Raw genomic sequence first — 13,777 nt, 5'->3', positions numbered from 1 at the left:
TGAAATTGATGAGTGGCCACTGACTCAGCGCCCAACGGCGCCTCCCGCACCCACTGGCCTCTTGCTCCAGTCCTCTTCCCAACACCCTCCACCTAACACTCCGGTAAAAAGAGTTAGGAACAACCACATATCACCAAAGCAACAAACCCAAACTGACTCCTCATCCTCTGATAGCGATTCGGATCCCCAGTTCACAGGCAATATAGCCGAAAGGACCAGATCTCACACTCGAAAGGGCAGAACTATATCTCAACATCACAAACAGTCCCGTAAATCTTCTAGTCAACCTACCAGTCCACCTACCAGTCCAAGTTGTGAAAGACATAGCAAACACCCCCGCCGATCGAGACGCAGAACTGTCAAGCAGTCAGACAGCTCTGAAACATCCTCCGGCCGAGAAATGATTTCCAAGATCCCAAAGTCCCGACACCAATTCCCTGTCAGACCAATGCCAAACCCTGATGCACAACAAGCTGCAGACCACCTCTCTATAGATGTCTGTGATCTTCAAACAACTATTTGATTGCTCACGCTATCCAGACAGATGGAAAGGGCAGTTAGATATTATTGGCAGAAAAAGAAAGGGGAGGGGGGAGGTGCGCCCCCAACCCGGGTCAAGACTGAATACGTGACTAGAAAGGAAGAGCCATCTCGGGAGGAAGGATCAATAGAACCGTAGTGTGGCATACAGGATTGGATGGATAAGCAAGGATACGGTTATACTAAACAACCAAACGGCCCGAGCCCTGCTAATAAACCTCCCTATTGTCCCCGGCATGGTATGGGAAGAGGCCGGGACTGGGTAAGAGGAATTGACTGTTTTAATTGTGGGCAGGAAGGACATTGGAATAAAAATTGCCCCTACCGTCAGCATGGAAAAGGAAGAGGAGGAAGAGGAGGGGGGCAAGGGGGGAGAGGAGGATCTTACACTAACTTCTCCCAGAACAACACCTTTGGTCAATTGTCACCCGATTGACTACGCAGCTTGATTGTGCAGGGATCCTCCCCGGACGACGAACCCATTCTGAATGAGTGGCAACCCTTTTTGATAGATACGGGAGCCTTCATGTCTTCTGTACAATCAAAGCTTAAACTCCCTGCTTCTACTGAAACACAGGAACTTTCAGGATTCCTGGGACAAATCTCGACATTCCCAGTGTCAGAACCGGTTAAAATGGGTTACCAGGAAGAATCGGTGGAACATCGAGTTGTTATCACAACCAATCTGGACTGTAACTTGATGGCTAGAGACCTCCTTTGCAAATTCCAGTTGCATTTGGAGTGTGGAGATAATGGGATTATTGTAAAACAGGAAACCCTTAAGCGGCAGTATTATACCACTAGAACCCCTCAGTGGTGGTCTCTGGACCTGCCGCAGGCACCCTGTCACGTGACCCTAGCATACGATCCCAGTGGAAAGAATCAGGACCTGCAGAACTTTTATCAGGATCACGAAGGGGAAGTGAAGGGAATTCTATTAAGGGCTAGAGTGACTGGACTGGAAAGAGAGGCAGATTTTGTGGAAGTGGATAAGAATCTGTGGAAACAGCCCCTAACAATGGCACCGCATATTGCTCGTGAAGTATTAGCCCCTCACCATGCTAAAGATTTGGGAGTTATGGTACGCAAGGCCATAGATGAGGCTGACCCTACCAGCCGGGATGTGCAAATTGTAAAACATGGCCGAACAGTCCAATTTAATGGGGACCCCGAGAAAGTATTAACAACTCTACAGCATCATACTGGCTCGGACATACCTGACTATGTGGATCCTCATGTGTGGGCAGAGGACCCCTCCGAAGTGGGTTATACTCCCATTAATTGAGATCCCAGTGCAGGGCAATGTGGACTGGCCCTCTATCCGACAGAACCCACTGAAATCACAGGCAATCCTAAACTGACTTTTCGGCACTGTACTGCAATTAATCCGGCCTGTTTTCTTACTGAGCCACCCCAAGATGAGGAAGAACCCAGTCATGATTGTTTATGTTTGTTGACGGAAGTACTTCTATTAATCCAGAAGATACACGAATCTCAGGATACGCCATAGTAAACCAGGAGAATCAGGTCTTGGAATCTGCTGCTTTGAAACCGCCTATTCTGCTCAACAAGCTGAACTATTCGCCCTCACCCAAGCCTGTATCTTGGCCAACGATCTCAAAGTCAATATCTATACCGACTCTAGGTATGCCTTTGGGGTGGCGCATGATTTCGGACAATTATGGAAAAATAGGGGATTCCTAACCTCACAGGGGAATGAGATATCTCATAAACAGCTAGTATCTGATTTGTTGCAAGCCCTCATGTTCCCCAAACGCATTGCCATTGTACCAAGAGGCCAAACAGGCCTCTCGTGACCAACAGATGGTAGTGCCCAAAATTATGAGTCAGACTAAAAATCCTGCGAAGGATAAGTTAGCCTCGGAAAAAAAAAACAATGCCAACCATCCAAGATGTTATAAAAGCACAGGAGGACGCTCCTGAAAAAGATAAACTGTTGTGGAAATATTATGCATGTACTTATGACAATGTTTCTAAACTCTGGACCACTCCCGCGGAACAGACTTGCATGTCTGACGAGTTGGCCTCATGGGTTACAGAATGTCTGCATTTTGCTACTCATTGTGGAGCAAGGGCAACAAGTGATACGCTTTTGGCTACTTGGTGGCACCCTAGACTCCAGGCGCTCACCCAGAACATCAGTAGTCATTGCCTGATTGGCCAGCAACATATTCCAGGGAAGGGAGTCCCCTGTGATTGGGGTAAAACGCCCCTACCCGAAGGTCCCTTTGAGACATTTCAGTTGAACTACATTGAGTTGCAAAAAGTTCAGTGTTACAGATATGTGTTAGTAATAGTAGATGTGTTTAGCAGATGGATTGAAGCCTACCCTAACCTGGACGATAAGACTCAGACTGTTGTTAAGGTGTTAATGAGGGAAATTGTTCCTAGATATGAGATCTCAGCTAGACTGATGACCACCTATGTTCTTTCTCTGACTCAGGCTCTGCGACTAGTTCACAACCAGGTTCAAGATGCTCACCTCGACCTCCCAGTTTTACCCGAATTGTCCCTCGTGGCACCAGGGAAGTATGGATTCGGAAGGGATTAGAGCCACAATGGGAGGGGCCTTTTTAGGTGTCACTCACTACCCCCACTGCAGCCAAGGTTGAGGGGAAAAGTGCCTGGGTTCACCTGCACCACTGCAAGCTCATCACCATTTAAACAAATTTTGCTGGTTAGTCTAATTCCTGTTTCTGTTCCAGATCTCCTCCTCCCTATAGCTGAACAAGGCAGTTGAAGGAGGATCAGTTTGAACTCTTACCTGTCAAACAGCCAAATGCACTGACGGAAACCTGAAGGGAAACGTGAAAACAGAACTCTTTTTATCAGCTAAATAATTGGACTATTTATAAGATGAGACTGTGTCTGTATGCTACTGTCTGCATAATAGTGTTGATATATGACAGTTTTGGTGCACGGGAAGGAAGACAAAGGCGAGAGCTCCATGTAAACACCTTTTTGTATATGTCTTACGTTTATGCGGAAAAAGGGCACTTCACTAGATTCTGGGTGTGTTCACATATCCCTATACATTCTAAAGGGGGAATTCCTTTGCGCACCGTTCCCCTGATCCTAACTGAGACTGTTAGATGGATTCAAAGAAACGATATTGGAACAGGTAGCTAACCGCACTGCTGAGGCTCTGGAGGGCATCACAGCTGAAATGGTAGCGATAAGGACCGTAGCATTACAAAATCGAATGGCCCTCGATCACCTGTTAGCTGAGAAAGGGGGAACGTGTGCCCTGATAGGATCTGAATGTTGCACTTACATTCCTGATAGTTCAGGAAACGTAACCCACCTTGCCGATCACATAAGGAGGGAGGTGAAAAAGTTATCCACACCAGCAAAAGAACTTAGCAGGTTTGATTGGTTTCTGGGTGGATCTTGGAGATCCTATCTAATACATGGGGCAATTGTTCTCATCGTAATAATTACCTGCTGTTTGATTGTTGGTTGCCTTAACCTCTGCTGTAAAGCAATGACAAGGTTAGCAGACCCTCTTGTGGTCAAGGGTTCCCGGGCTATCATCCAACAAACTAGAGAACTACTCAACAATGCAATACTCATAGAATGATCCTAAATGTTATCATAGAATGATAAAAGGGGGGATGTGGATATCTGAACGGAATATATGGAATTAAGGACAGTAAAAGTAAACGGGATATATGAAAATGTATAAGCCATGGTAGAATAGCTGGGAGAATGTCAGATTGCAAATAGTGCAACATCAGCATAGCTAACAGTCTGTCTCAAGGTTTCAAGTCACTAATCCTGCCAATAATATATAATTGTAACATGAAATACATCTGCAGAATTGCAAGGTCTCAGTAAATAGTCACACCATTAGATTGAAACATTTAGAGGCAATACTTGAGCTTTCAAGAAGAACATCTCATATAGATTGACTAATGAGTGGCTGAGTTAGACTGTCAATCCATTTGTATTTTGTTATCTGATTTCAAAACTGTATAACTGTTAACGCTTTACGATGTAACTTCACCTATCCGTAGGGAGTGTGTACGCTCTATCCAGAGAGTATATCTTCTGTCTGATAGGTCTTACTGGCCGGTAATAAAGACTGCTTTGTTCAAAGCACAAGAGGTATTCGACTCAGTAATTTTACTGAACCAGATTGAGGTAAAAGAATCCAGGAATTAACAGGGGCACAGTGAGATCAGACAGTGTGTAACCCGGGGGACCAGTGAGATCAGACAGTGTGTAACCCGGGGGTGGGCCCAATGAGATCAGAATGTGTGTAACCCGGGGGTGGGCCCAGTGAGATCAGACAGTTTGTAACCCGGGGGTGGGACCAGTGAGATCAGAATGTGTGTCACCTGGGGGTGGGCGCAGTGAGATCAGACGCTGTGTAACCCGGGGGCCATGTGAGATCAGACAGTGCGTAACCCGGGGTGGGCCCAGTGAGATCAGACAGTGTGTAGCCCGGGGGTGAGACCAGTGAGATCAGACAGTGTGTATCACGGGGGTGGGCCCAGTGAGATCAGACAGTGTGTAACCCGGGGGCACAGTGAGATCAGACAGTGTGTAACCCGGGGACCTAGTGAGATCAGACAGTGTGTAACCCAGGGGTGGTCCCAGTGAGATCAGACAGTGTGTAGGTCGGGGGCCCAGTGAGATCAGACAGTGTGTAACCCGGGTGCACAGTGAGATCAGACAGTGTGTAACCCGGGGGACCAGTGAGATCAGACAGTGTGTAACCCAGGGGTGGGCCCAGTGAGATCAGACAATGTGTAACCCGGGGCTGGGCCAAATGAGATCAGACAGTGTGTAACCCGGGGGACCAGTGAGATCAGGCAGTGTGTAACCCGGTGGCCCAGTGAGATCAGACAGTGTGTAACCCGGTGGCCCAGTGAGATCAGATAGTGTGTAACACGGGGGCCCAGTGAGATCAGACAATGTGTAACCCGGCGGCCCGTGAGATCAGACAATGTGTAACCTGTTGTCCCAGTGAGATCAGACAGTGTGTTACCCGGGGGCCCAGTGAGATCAGACAGTGTGTAACCAGGGTGGGCCCAGTGAGATCAGACAGTGTGAAACCAGGGGGTGGGCCCAGTGAGATCAGACAGTGTGTAACCCGGGGGTGGGCGCAGTGAGATCAGACAGTGTGTAACCCGGGGGCACAGTGAGATCAGACAATGTGTAACCCGGGGACCCAGTAAGATCAGACAGTGTGTAACCCGGTGGCCCACTGAGATCAGACAGTGTGTAACCCGGTGGCCCAGTGAGATCAGACAGTGTGTAACCCGGTGGCACAGTGAGATCAGACAGTGTGTAACCCGGAGGTGGGCCCAGTGAGATCGGACAGTGTGTAACACGGGGGTGGGCCCAGTGAGATCAGACAGTGTGTAACCCGGGGGTGAGACCAGTGAGATCAGAGAGTGTGTAATCCGGGGGTGGGCCCAGTGAGATCAGACAGTGTGTAACCCGGGGGCACAGTGAGATCAGACAGTGTGTAACCCAGGGGCGGGCCCAGTGAGATCAGACAGTGTGTAGCCCGGGGGCCCAGTGAGATCAGACAGTGTGTAACCCGGGGGCACAGTGAGATCAGACAGTGTGTAACCCAGGGGTGGGCCCAGTGAGATCAGACAGTGTGCAGCCCGGGAGCCCAGTGAGATCAGACAGTGTGTAACCCGGGGCCGCAGTAAGGTCAGACAGTGTGTAACCCGGGGGTGGGCGCAGTGAGATCAGACGCTGTGTAACCCGGGGGCCATGTGAGATCAGACAGTGCGTAACCCGGGGGTGGGCCCAGTGAGATCAGACAGTGCGTAACCCGGGAGTGAGACCAGTGAGATCAGACAGTGTGTATCACGGGGGTGGGCCCAGTGAGATCAGACAGTGTGTAACCCGGGTGCACAGTGAGATCAGACAGTGTGTAACCCGGGGGACCAGTGAGATCAGACAGTGTGTAACCCGGGGGTGGGCCGAGTGAGATCAGACAATGTGTAACCCGGGGGTGGGCCAAATGAGATCAGACAGTTTGTAACCCGGGTTGGGACCAGTGAGATCAGGCAGTGTGTAACCCGGTGGCCCAGTGAGATCAGACAGTGTGCAACCCGGTGGCCCAGTGAGATCAGATAGTGTGTAACACGGGGGCCCAGTGAGATCAGACAATGTGTAACCCGGGGGCCCGTGAGATCAGACAATGTGTAACCTGTTGTCCCAGTGAGATCAGACAGTGTGTCACCCGGGGGCCCAGTGAGATCAGACAGTGTGTAACCAGGGTAGGCCCAGTGAGATCAGACAGTGTGAAACCAGGGGGTGGGCCCAGTGAGATCAGACAGTGTGTAACCCGGGGGTGGGCGCAGTGAGATCAGACAGTGTGTAACCCGGGGGCACAGTGAGATCAGACAATGTGTAACCCGGGGACCCAGTAAGATCAGACAGTGTGCAACCCGGTGACCCAGTGAGATCAGACAGTGTGTAACCCGGTGGCCCAGTGAGATCAGACAGTGTGTAACCAGGGTGGGCCCAGTGAGATCAGACAGTGTGAAACCAGGGGGTGGGCCCAGTGAGATCAGACAGTGTGTAACCCGGGGGTGGGCGCAGTGAGATCAGACAGTGTGTAACCCGGGGGCACAGTGAGATCACACAATGTGTAACCCGGGGACCCAGTAAGATCAGACAGTGTGTAACCCGGGGACCTAGTGAGATCAGACAGTGTGTAACCCGGGGGTGGGACCAGTGAGATCAGACAGTGTGTAACCCGGGGATGGGCCCAGTGAGATCAGACAGTGTGTAACCCGGGGGTGGGCCCAATGAAATCAGACAGTGTGTAACCCGGGGGTGGGCCCAATGAGATCAGAAAGTGTGTAACCCGGGGGCCCAGTGAGATCAGACAGTGTGTAACCCGGGGGTGGGCCCAGTGAGATCAGACAGTGTGTAACCCGGAGGCCCAGTGAGACCAGACAGTGTGTAACCCGGGGGTGGGCCCAGTGAGATAAGACAGTGTGTAACCCGGGGGTGGGCCCACTGAGATCAGACAGTGTGTAACCCGGGGGAGTGCCCAGTGAGATCAAAATTTGTGTAACCCGGGGGGCCAGTGAGATCAGACAGTGTGTAACCTGGGGACACAGTGAGATCAGACAGTGTGTAACCCGGGGGTAGGACCAGTGAGAGAAGACAGTATGCAACCTGGGGACCCAGTGACATCAGAGAGTGTGTAACCCAGGGGCCCAGTGAAATCAGACAGTTTGTAACCCTGGGGTCCAGTGAGATCAGACAGTGTGTAACCGGGGGCCCCGGTGAGGTCAGACAGTGTGTAACCCGGGGGTGGGCGCAGTGAGATCAGACGCTGTGTAACCCGGGGGCCATGTGAGATCAGACAGTGCGTAACCCGGGGGTGGGCCCAGTGAGATCAGACAGTGTGTAACCCGCGGGGGAGACCAGTGAGATCAGACAGCGTGTAACCCGGGGGCACAGTGAGATCAGACAGTGTGCAACCCAGGGGTGGGCCCAGTGAGATCATACAGTGTGTAGCCCGGGGGCCCAGTGAGATCAGACAGTGTGCAACCCGGGGGCACAGTGAGATCAGACAGTGTGTAACCCGGGGGACCAGTGAGATCAGACAGTGTTTAACACGGGGGTGGGCCCAATGAGATCAGAATGTGTGTAACCCGGGGGTGGGCCCAGTGAGATCAGACAGTTTGTAACCCGGGGGTGGGACCAGTGAGATCAGACAGTGTGTCACCTGGGGGTGGGCCCAGTGAGATCAGACAGTGTGTAACCCGGGGCCGCAGTAAGGTCAGACAGTGTGTAAACCGGGGGTGGGCGCAGTGAGATCAGACGCTGTGTAACCCGGGGGCCATGTGAGATCAGACAGTGTGTAACCCGGGGGTGGGCGCAGTGAGATCAGACGCTGTGTAACCCGGGGGCCATGTGAGAAAAGACAGTGCGTAACCCGGGGGTGGGCCCAGTGAGATCAGACAGTGCTTAACCCGGGGGTGAGACCAGTGAGATCAGACAGTGTGTATCACGGGGGTGGGCCCAGTGAGATCAGACAGTGTGTAACCCGGGGGCACAGTGAGATCAGACAGTGTGTAACCCGGGGACCTAGTGAGATCAAAGAGTGTGTAACCCAGGGGTGGGCCCAGTGAGATCAGACAGTGTGTAACCCGGATGCACAGTGAGATCAGACAGTGTGTAACCCGGGGGACCAGTGAGATCAGACAGTGTGTAACCCGGGGGTGGGCCCAGTGAGATCAGACAATGTGTAACCCGGGGGTGGGCCAAATGAGATCAGACAGTTTATAACCCGGGTTGGGACCAGTGAGATCAGGCAGTGTGTAACCCGGTGGCCCAGTGAGATCAGACAGTGTGCAACCCGGTGGCCCAGTGAGATCAGATAGTGTGTAACACGGGGGCCCAGTGAGATCAGACAGTGTGTTACCCGGGGGCCCAGTGAGATCAGACAGTGTGTAACCAGGGTGGGCCCAGTGAGATCAGACAGTGTGAAACCAGTGGGTGGGCCCAGTGAGATAAGACAGTGTGTAACCCGGGCGTGGGCGCAGTGAGATCAGACAGTGTGTAACCCGGGGGCACAGTGAGATCAGACAATGTGTAACCGGGGGACCCAGTAAGATCAGACAGTGTGTAACCCGGTGGCCCAGTGAGATCAGACAGTGTGTAACCCGGTGGCCCAGTGAGATCAGACAGTGTGTAACCCGGTGGCCCAGTGAAATCAGATAGTGTGGAACCCGGGGGACCAGTGTGATCAGACAGTGTGTAACCCGCGGGCACAGTGAGATCAGACAGTATGTAATCCGGGGTCCCAGTGAGATCAGACAGTGTGTAACCCGGCGGCACAGTGAGATCAGACAGTGTGTAACCCGGAGGTGGGCCCAGTGAGATCGGACAGTGTGTAACCCGGGGGTGGGCCCAGTGAGATCAGACAGTGTGTAACCCGGGGGTGAGCCCAGTGAGATCAGAGAGTGTGTAATCCGGGGGTGGGCCCAGTGAGATCAGACAGTGTGTAACCCGGGGGCACAGTGAGATCAGACAGTGTGTAACCCGGGGGTGGGCCCAGTGAGATCAGACAGTGTGTAGCCCGGGGGCCCAGTGAGATCAGACAGTGTGTAACCCGGGGGCACAGTGAGATCAGACAGTGTGTAACCCAGGGGTGGGCCCAGTGAGATCAGACAGTGTGCAGCCCGGGAGCCCAGTGAGATCAGACAGTGTGTAACCCGGGGCCGCAGTAAGGTCAGACAGTGTGTAACCCGGGGGTGGGCGCAGTGAGATCAGACGCTGTGTAACCCGGGGGCCATGTGAGATCAGACAGTGCGTAACCCGGGGGTGGGCCCAGTGAGATCAGACAGTGCGTAACCCGGGGGTGAGACCAGTGAGATCAAGCAGTGTGTAACCCGGGGGTGGGCCCAGTGAGATCAGACAGTGTGTAACCCGGGGGCCCAGTGAGATCAGACAGTGTGTAACCCGGTGGCCCAGTGAGATCAGACAGTGTGTAACCCGGTGGCCCAGTGAGATCAGATAGTGTGTAACACGGGGGCCCAGTGAGATCAGACAATGTGTAACCCGGGGGCCCGTGAGATCAGACAATGTGTAACCTGTTGTCACAGTGAGGTCAGACAGTGTGTAACACGGGGACCTAGTGAGATCAGACAGTGTGTAACCCAGGGGTGGTACCAGTGAGATCAGACCGTGTGTAGGCCGGGGGCCCAGTGAGATCAGACAGTGTATAACCCGGGTGCACAGTGAGATCAGACAGTGTGTAACCCGGGGGACCAGTGAGATCAGACAGTGTGCAAACCGTGGGTGGTCCCAGTGAGATCAGACATTGTGTAACCCGGGGGTGGGCCAAATGAGATCAGACAGTTTGTTACCCGGGTTGGGACCAGTGAGATCAAGCAGTGTGTAACCCGGGGGTGGGCCCAGTGAGATCAGACAGTGTGTAACCCGGGGGCCCAGTGAGATCAGACAGTGTGTAACCCGGTGGCCCAGTGAGACCAGACAGTGTGTAACCCGGTGGCCCAGTGAGATCAGATAGTGTGTAACACGGGGGCCGAGTGAGATCAGACAATGTGTAACCCGGGGGCCCGTGAGTTCAGACAATGTGTAACCTGTTGTCCCAGTCAGATCAGACAGTGTGTTACCCGGGGGCCCAGTGAGATCAGACAGTGTGTAACCCGGGGGACCAGTGTGATCAGACAGTGTGTAACCCGCGGGCACAGTGAGATCAGACAGTATGTAATCCGGGGACCCAGTGAGATCAGACAGTGTGTAACCCGGCGGCACAGTGAGATCAGACAGTGTGTAACCCGGAGGTGGGCCCAGCGAGATCAGACAGTGTGTAACCCGGGTTGGGCCCAGTGAGATCAGACAGTGTGTAACCCGGGGGTGAGACCAGTGAGATCAGAGAGTGTTTAATCCGGGGGTGCGCCCAGTGAGATCAGAGAGTGTGTAACCCGGGGGCACAGTGATATCAGACAGTGTGCAACCCAGGGGTGGGCCCAGTGAGATCAGACAGTGTGTAGCCCGGGGGCCCAGTGAGATCAGACAGTGTGTAACCGGGGGCACAGTGAGATCAGACAGTGTGTAACCCGGGGTACCTGTGAGATCAGACAGTGTGTAACCCGGGGGTGGGCCCAGTGAGATCAGAATGTGTGTAACCCGGGGGTGGGCCCAGTGAGATCCGAATGTGTGTAACCCGGGGGTGGGCCCAGTGAGATCAGACAGTTTGTAACCCGGGGGTGGGACCAGTGAGTTCAGACAGTGTGTCACCCGGGGGTGGGACCAGTGAGATCAGACAGTGTGTAACCCGGGGGCCCAGTGAGATCAGACAGTGTGTAACCCAGGGGCCCAGTGAAATCAGACAGTGTGTAACCCGGGGGTCCAGTGAGATCAGACAGTGTGTAACCCGGGGCCCCAGTAAGGTCAGACAGTGTGTAACCCGGGGTACCAGTGAGATCAGACAGTGTGTAACCCGGGGGTGGGCCCAGTGAGATCAGAATGTGTGCAACCCGGGGGTGGGCCCAGTGAGATCAGAATGTGTGTAACCCGGGGGTGGGCCCAGTGAGATCAGACAGTTTGTAACCCGGGGGTGGGACCAGTGAGTTCAGACAGTGTGTCACCCGGTGGTGGGACCAGTGAGATCAGACAGTGTGTAACCCGGGGGCCCAGTGAGATCAGACAGTGTGTAACCCAGGGGCCCAGTGAAATCAGACAGTGTGTAACCCGGGGGTCCAGTGAGATCAGACAGTGTGTAACCCGGGGCCGCAGTAAGGTCAGACAGTGTGTAACCCGGGGGTGGGCGCAGTGAGATCAGACGCTGTGTAACCCAGGGGCCCAGTGAAATCAGACAGTGTGTAACCCGGGGGTCCTTTGAGATCAGACAGTGTGTAACCCGGGGCCCCAGTAAGGTCAGACAGTGTGTAACCCGGGGATGGGCGCAGTGAGATCAGACGCTGTGTAACCCGGGGGCCATGTGAGAACAGACAGTGCGGAACCCGGGGGTGGGCCCAGTGAGATCAGACATTGTGTAACCCGGGGGTGGGCCAAATGACATCAGACAGTTTGTTACCCGGGTTGGGACCAGTGAGATCAAGCAGTGTGTAACCCGGGGGTGGGCCCAGTGAGATCAGACAGTGTGTAACCCGGGGGCCCAGTGAGATCAGACAGTGTGTAACCCGGTGGCCCAGTGAGATCAGACAGTGTGTAACCCGGTGGCCCAGTGAGATCAGACAGTGTATAACCCGGGGGCCCGTGAGATCAGACAATGTGTAACCTGTTGTCCCAGTGAGATCAGACAGTGTGTAACACGGGGGCCCAGTGAGATCAGACAATGTGTAACATGGGGGCCCGTGAGATCAGACAATGTGTAACCTGTTGTCCCAGTCAGATCAGACAGTGTGTTACCCGGGGGCCCAGTGAGATCAGACAGTGTGTAACCCGGGGGACCAGTGTGATCAGACAGTGTGTAACCCGCGGGCACAGTGAGATCAGACAGTATGTAATCCGGGGACCCAGTGAGATCAGACAGTGTGTAACCCGGTGGCACAGTGAGATCAGACAGTGTGTAACCCGGAGGTGGGCCCAGTGAGATCAGACAGTGTGTAACCCGGGGGTGGGCCCAGTGAGATCAGACAGTGTGTAACCCGGGGGTGAGACCAGTGAGATCAGAGAGTGTTTAATCCGGGGGTGCGCCCAGTGAGATCAGAGAGTGTGTAACCCGGGGGCACAGTGATATCAGACAGTGTGCAACCCAGGGGTGGGCCCAGTGAGATCAGACAGTGTGTAGCCCGGGGGCCCAGTGAGATCAGACAGTGTGTAACCGGGGGCACAGTGAGATCAGACAGTGTGTAACCCGGGGTACCTGTGAGATCAGACAGTGTGTAACCCGGGGGTGGGCCCAGTGAGATCAGAATGTGTGTAACCCGGGGGTGGGCCCAGTGAGATCCGAATGTGTGTAACCCGGGGGTGGGCCCAGTGAGATCAGACAGTTTGTAACCCGGGGGTGGGACCAGTGAGTTCAGACAGTGTGTCACCCGGGGGTGGGACCAGTGAGATCAGACAGTGTGTAACCCGGGGGCCCAGTGAGATCAGACAGTGTGTAACCCAGGGGCCCAGTGAAATCAGACAGTGTGTAACCCGGGGGTCCAGTGAGATCAGACAGTGTGTAACCCGGGGCCCCAGTAAGGTCAGACAGTGTGTAACCCGGGGATGGGCGCAGTGAGATCAGACGCTGTGTAACCCGGGGGCCATGTGAGAACAGACAGTGCGGAACCCGGGGGTGGGCCCAGTGAGATCAGACAGTGTGTAACCCGGGGGTGAGACCAGTGAGATCAGACAGTGTGTAACCCGGGGGTGGGCCCAGTGAGATCAGACAGTGTGTAACCCGGGGACCTAGTGAGATCAGACAGTGTGTAACCCGGGGGTGGGCTCAATGAGATCAGAAAGTGTGTAACCCGGGGGGCCAGTGAGATAAGACCGTGCGTAACCTGGGTACACAGTGAGATCAGACAGTGTGTAACCCGGGGGCCCAGTGAGATCAGACAGTGTGCAACCCGGGAATGGGCCCAGTGAGATCAGAGAGTGTGTAACCCGGGGCAGGGCCCAGTGAGATCAGACAGTGAGTAACCCGGGGGCCCAGTGAGTTCAGACAGTGTGTAACCCGAGGGTGGGCCCAGTGAGATCAGACAGTGAGTAACCCGGGGGCCCAGTGAGATCAGACAGTGTGTAACCC

At 53.9% G+C, this 13,777-nt stretch overlaps 1 protein-coding gene across 1 annotated transcript in view; it reads left to right on the top strand.

The window, feature by feature from the left end:
- The window catches only part of LOC139273355 (zinc finger protein 211-like), a 59,963-nt gene extending 55,298 nt beyond the window's left edge, over positions 1-4,665 (top strand). Inside the window, exon 3 of the transcript XR_011595080.1 lies at positions 3,267-4,665. The gene's annotated coding sequence lies outside the window, so the exon portion shown is untranslated. The remainder of the gene's footprint in view (positions 1-3,266) is intronic.
- The last annotated feature ends 9,112 nt before the right edge of the window (positions 4,666-13,777 follow it).

This window comes from Pristiophorus japonicus, chromosome 9 (genome assembly GCF_044704955.1).
Source record: "Pristiophorus japonicus isolate sPriJap1 chromosome 9, sPriJap1.hap1, whole genome shotgun sequence".
Lineage (NCBI taxonomy): Eukaryota > Metazoa > Chordata > Chondrichthyes > Pristiophoridae > Pristiophorus > Pristiophorus japonicus.
Note: the sequence above shows the minus strand (reverse complement) of the source record. Positions and strands in the feature narration are given on the sequence as shown.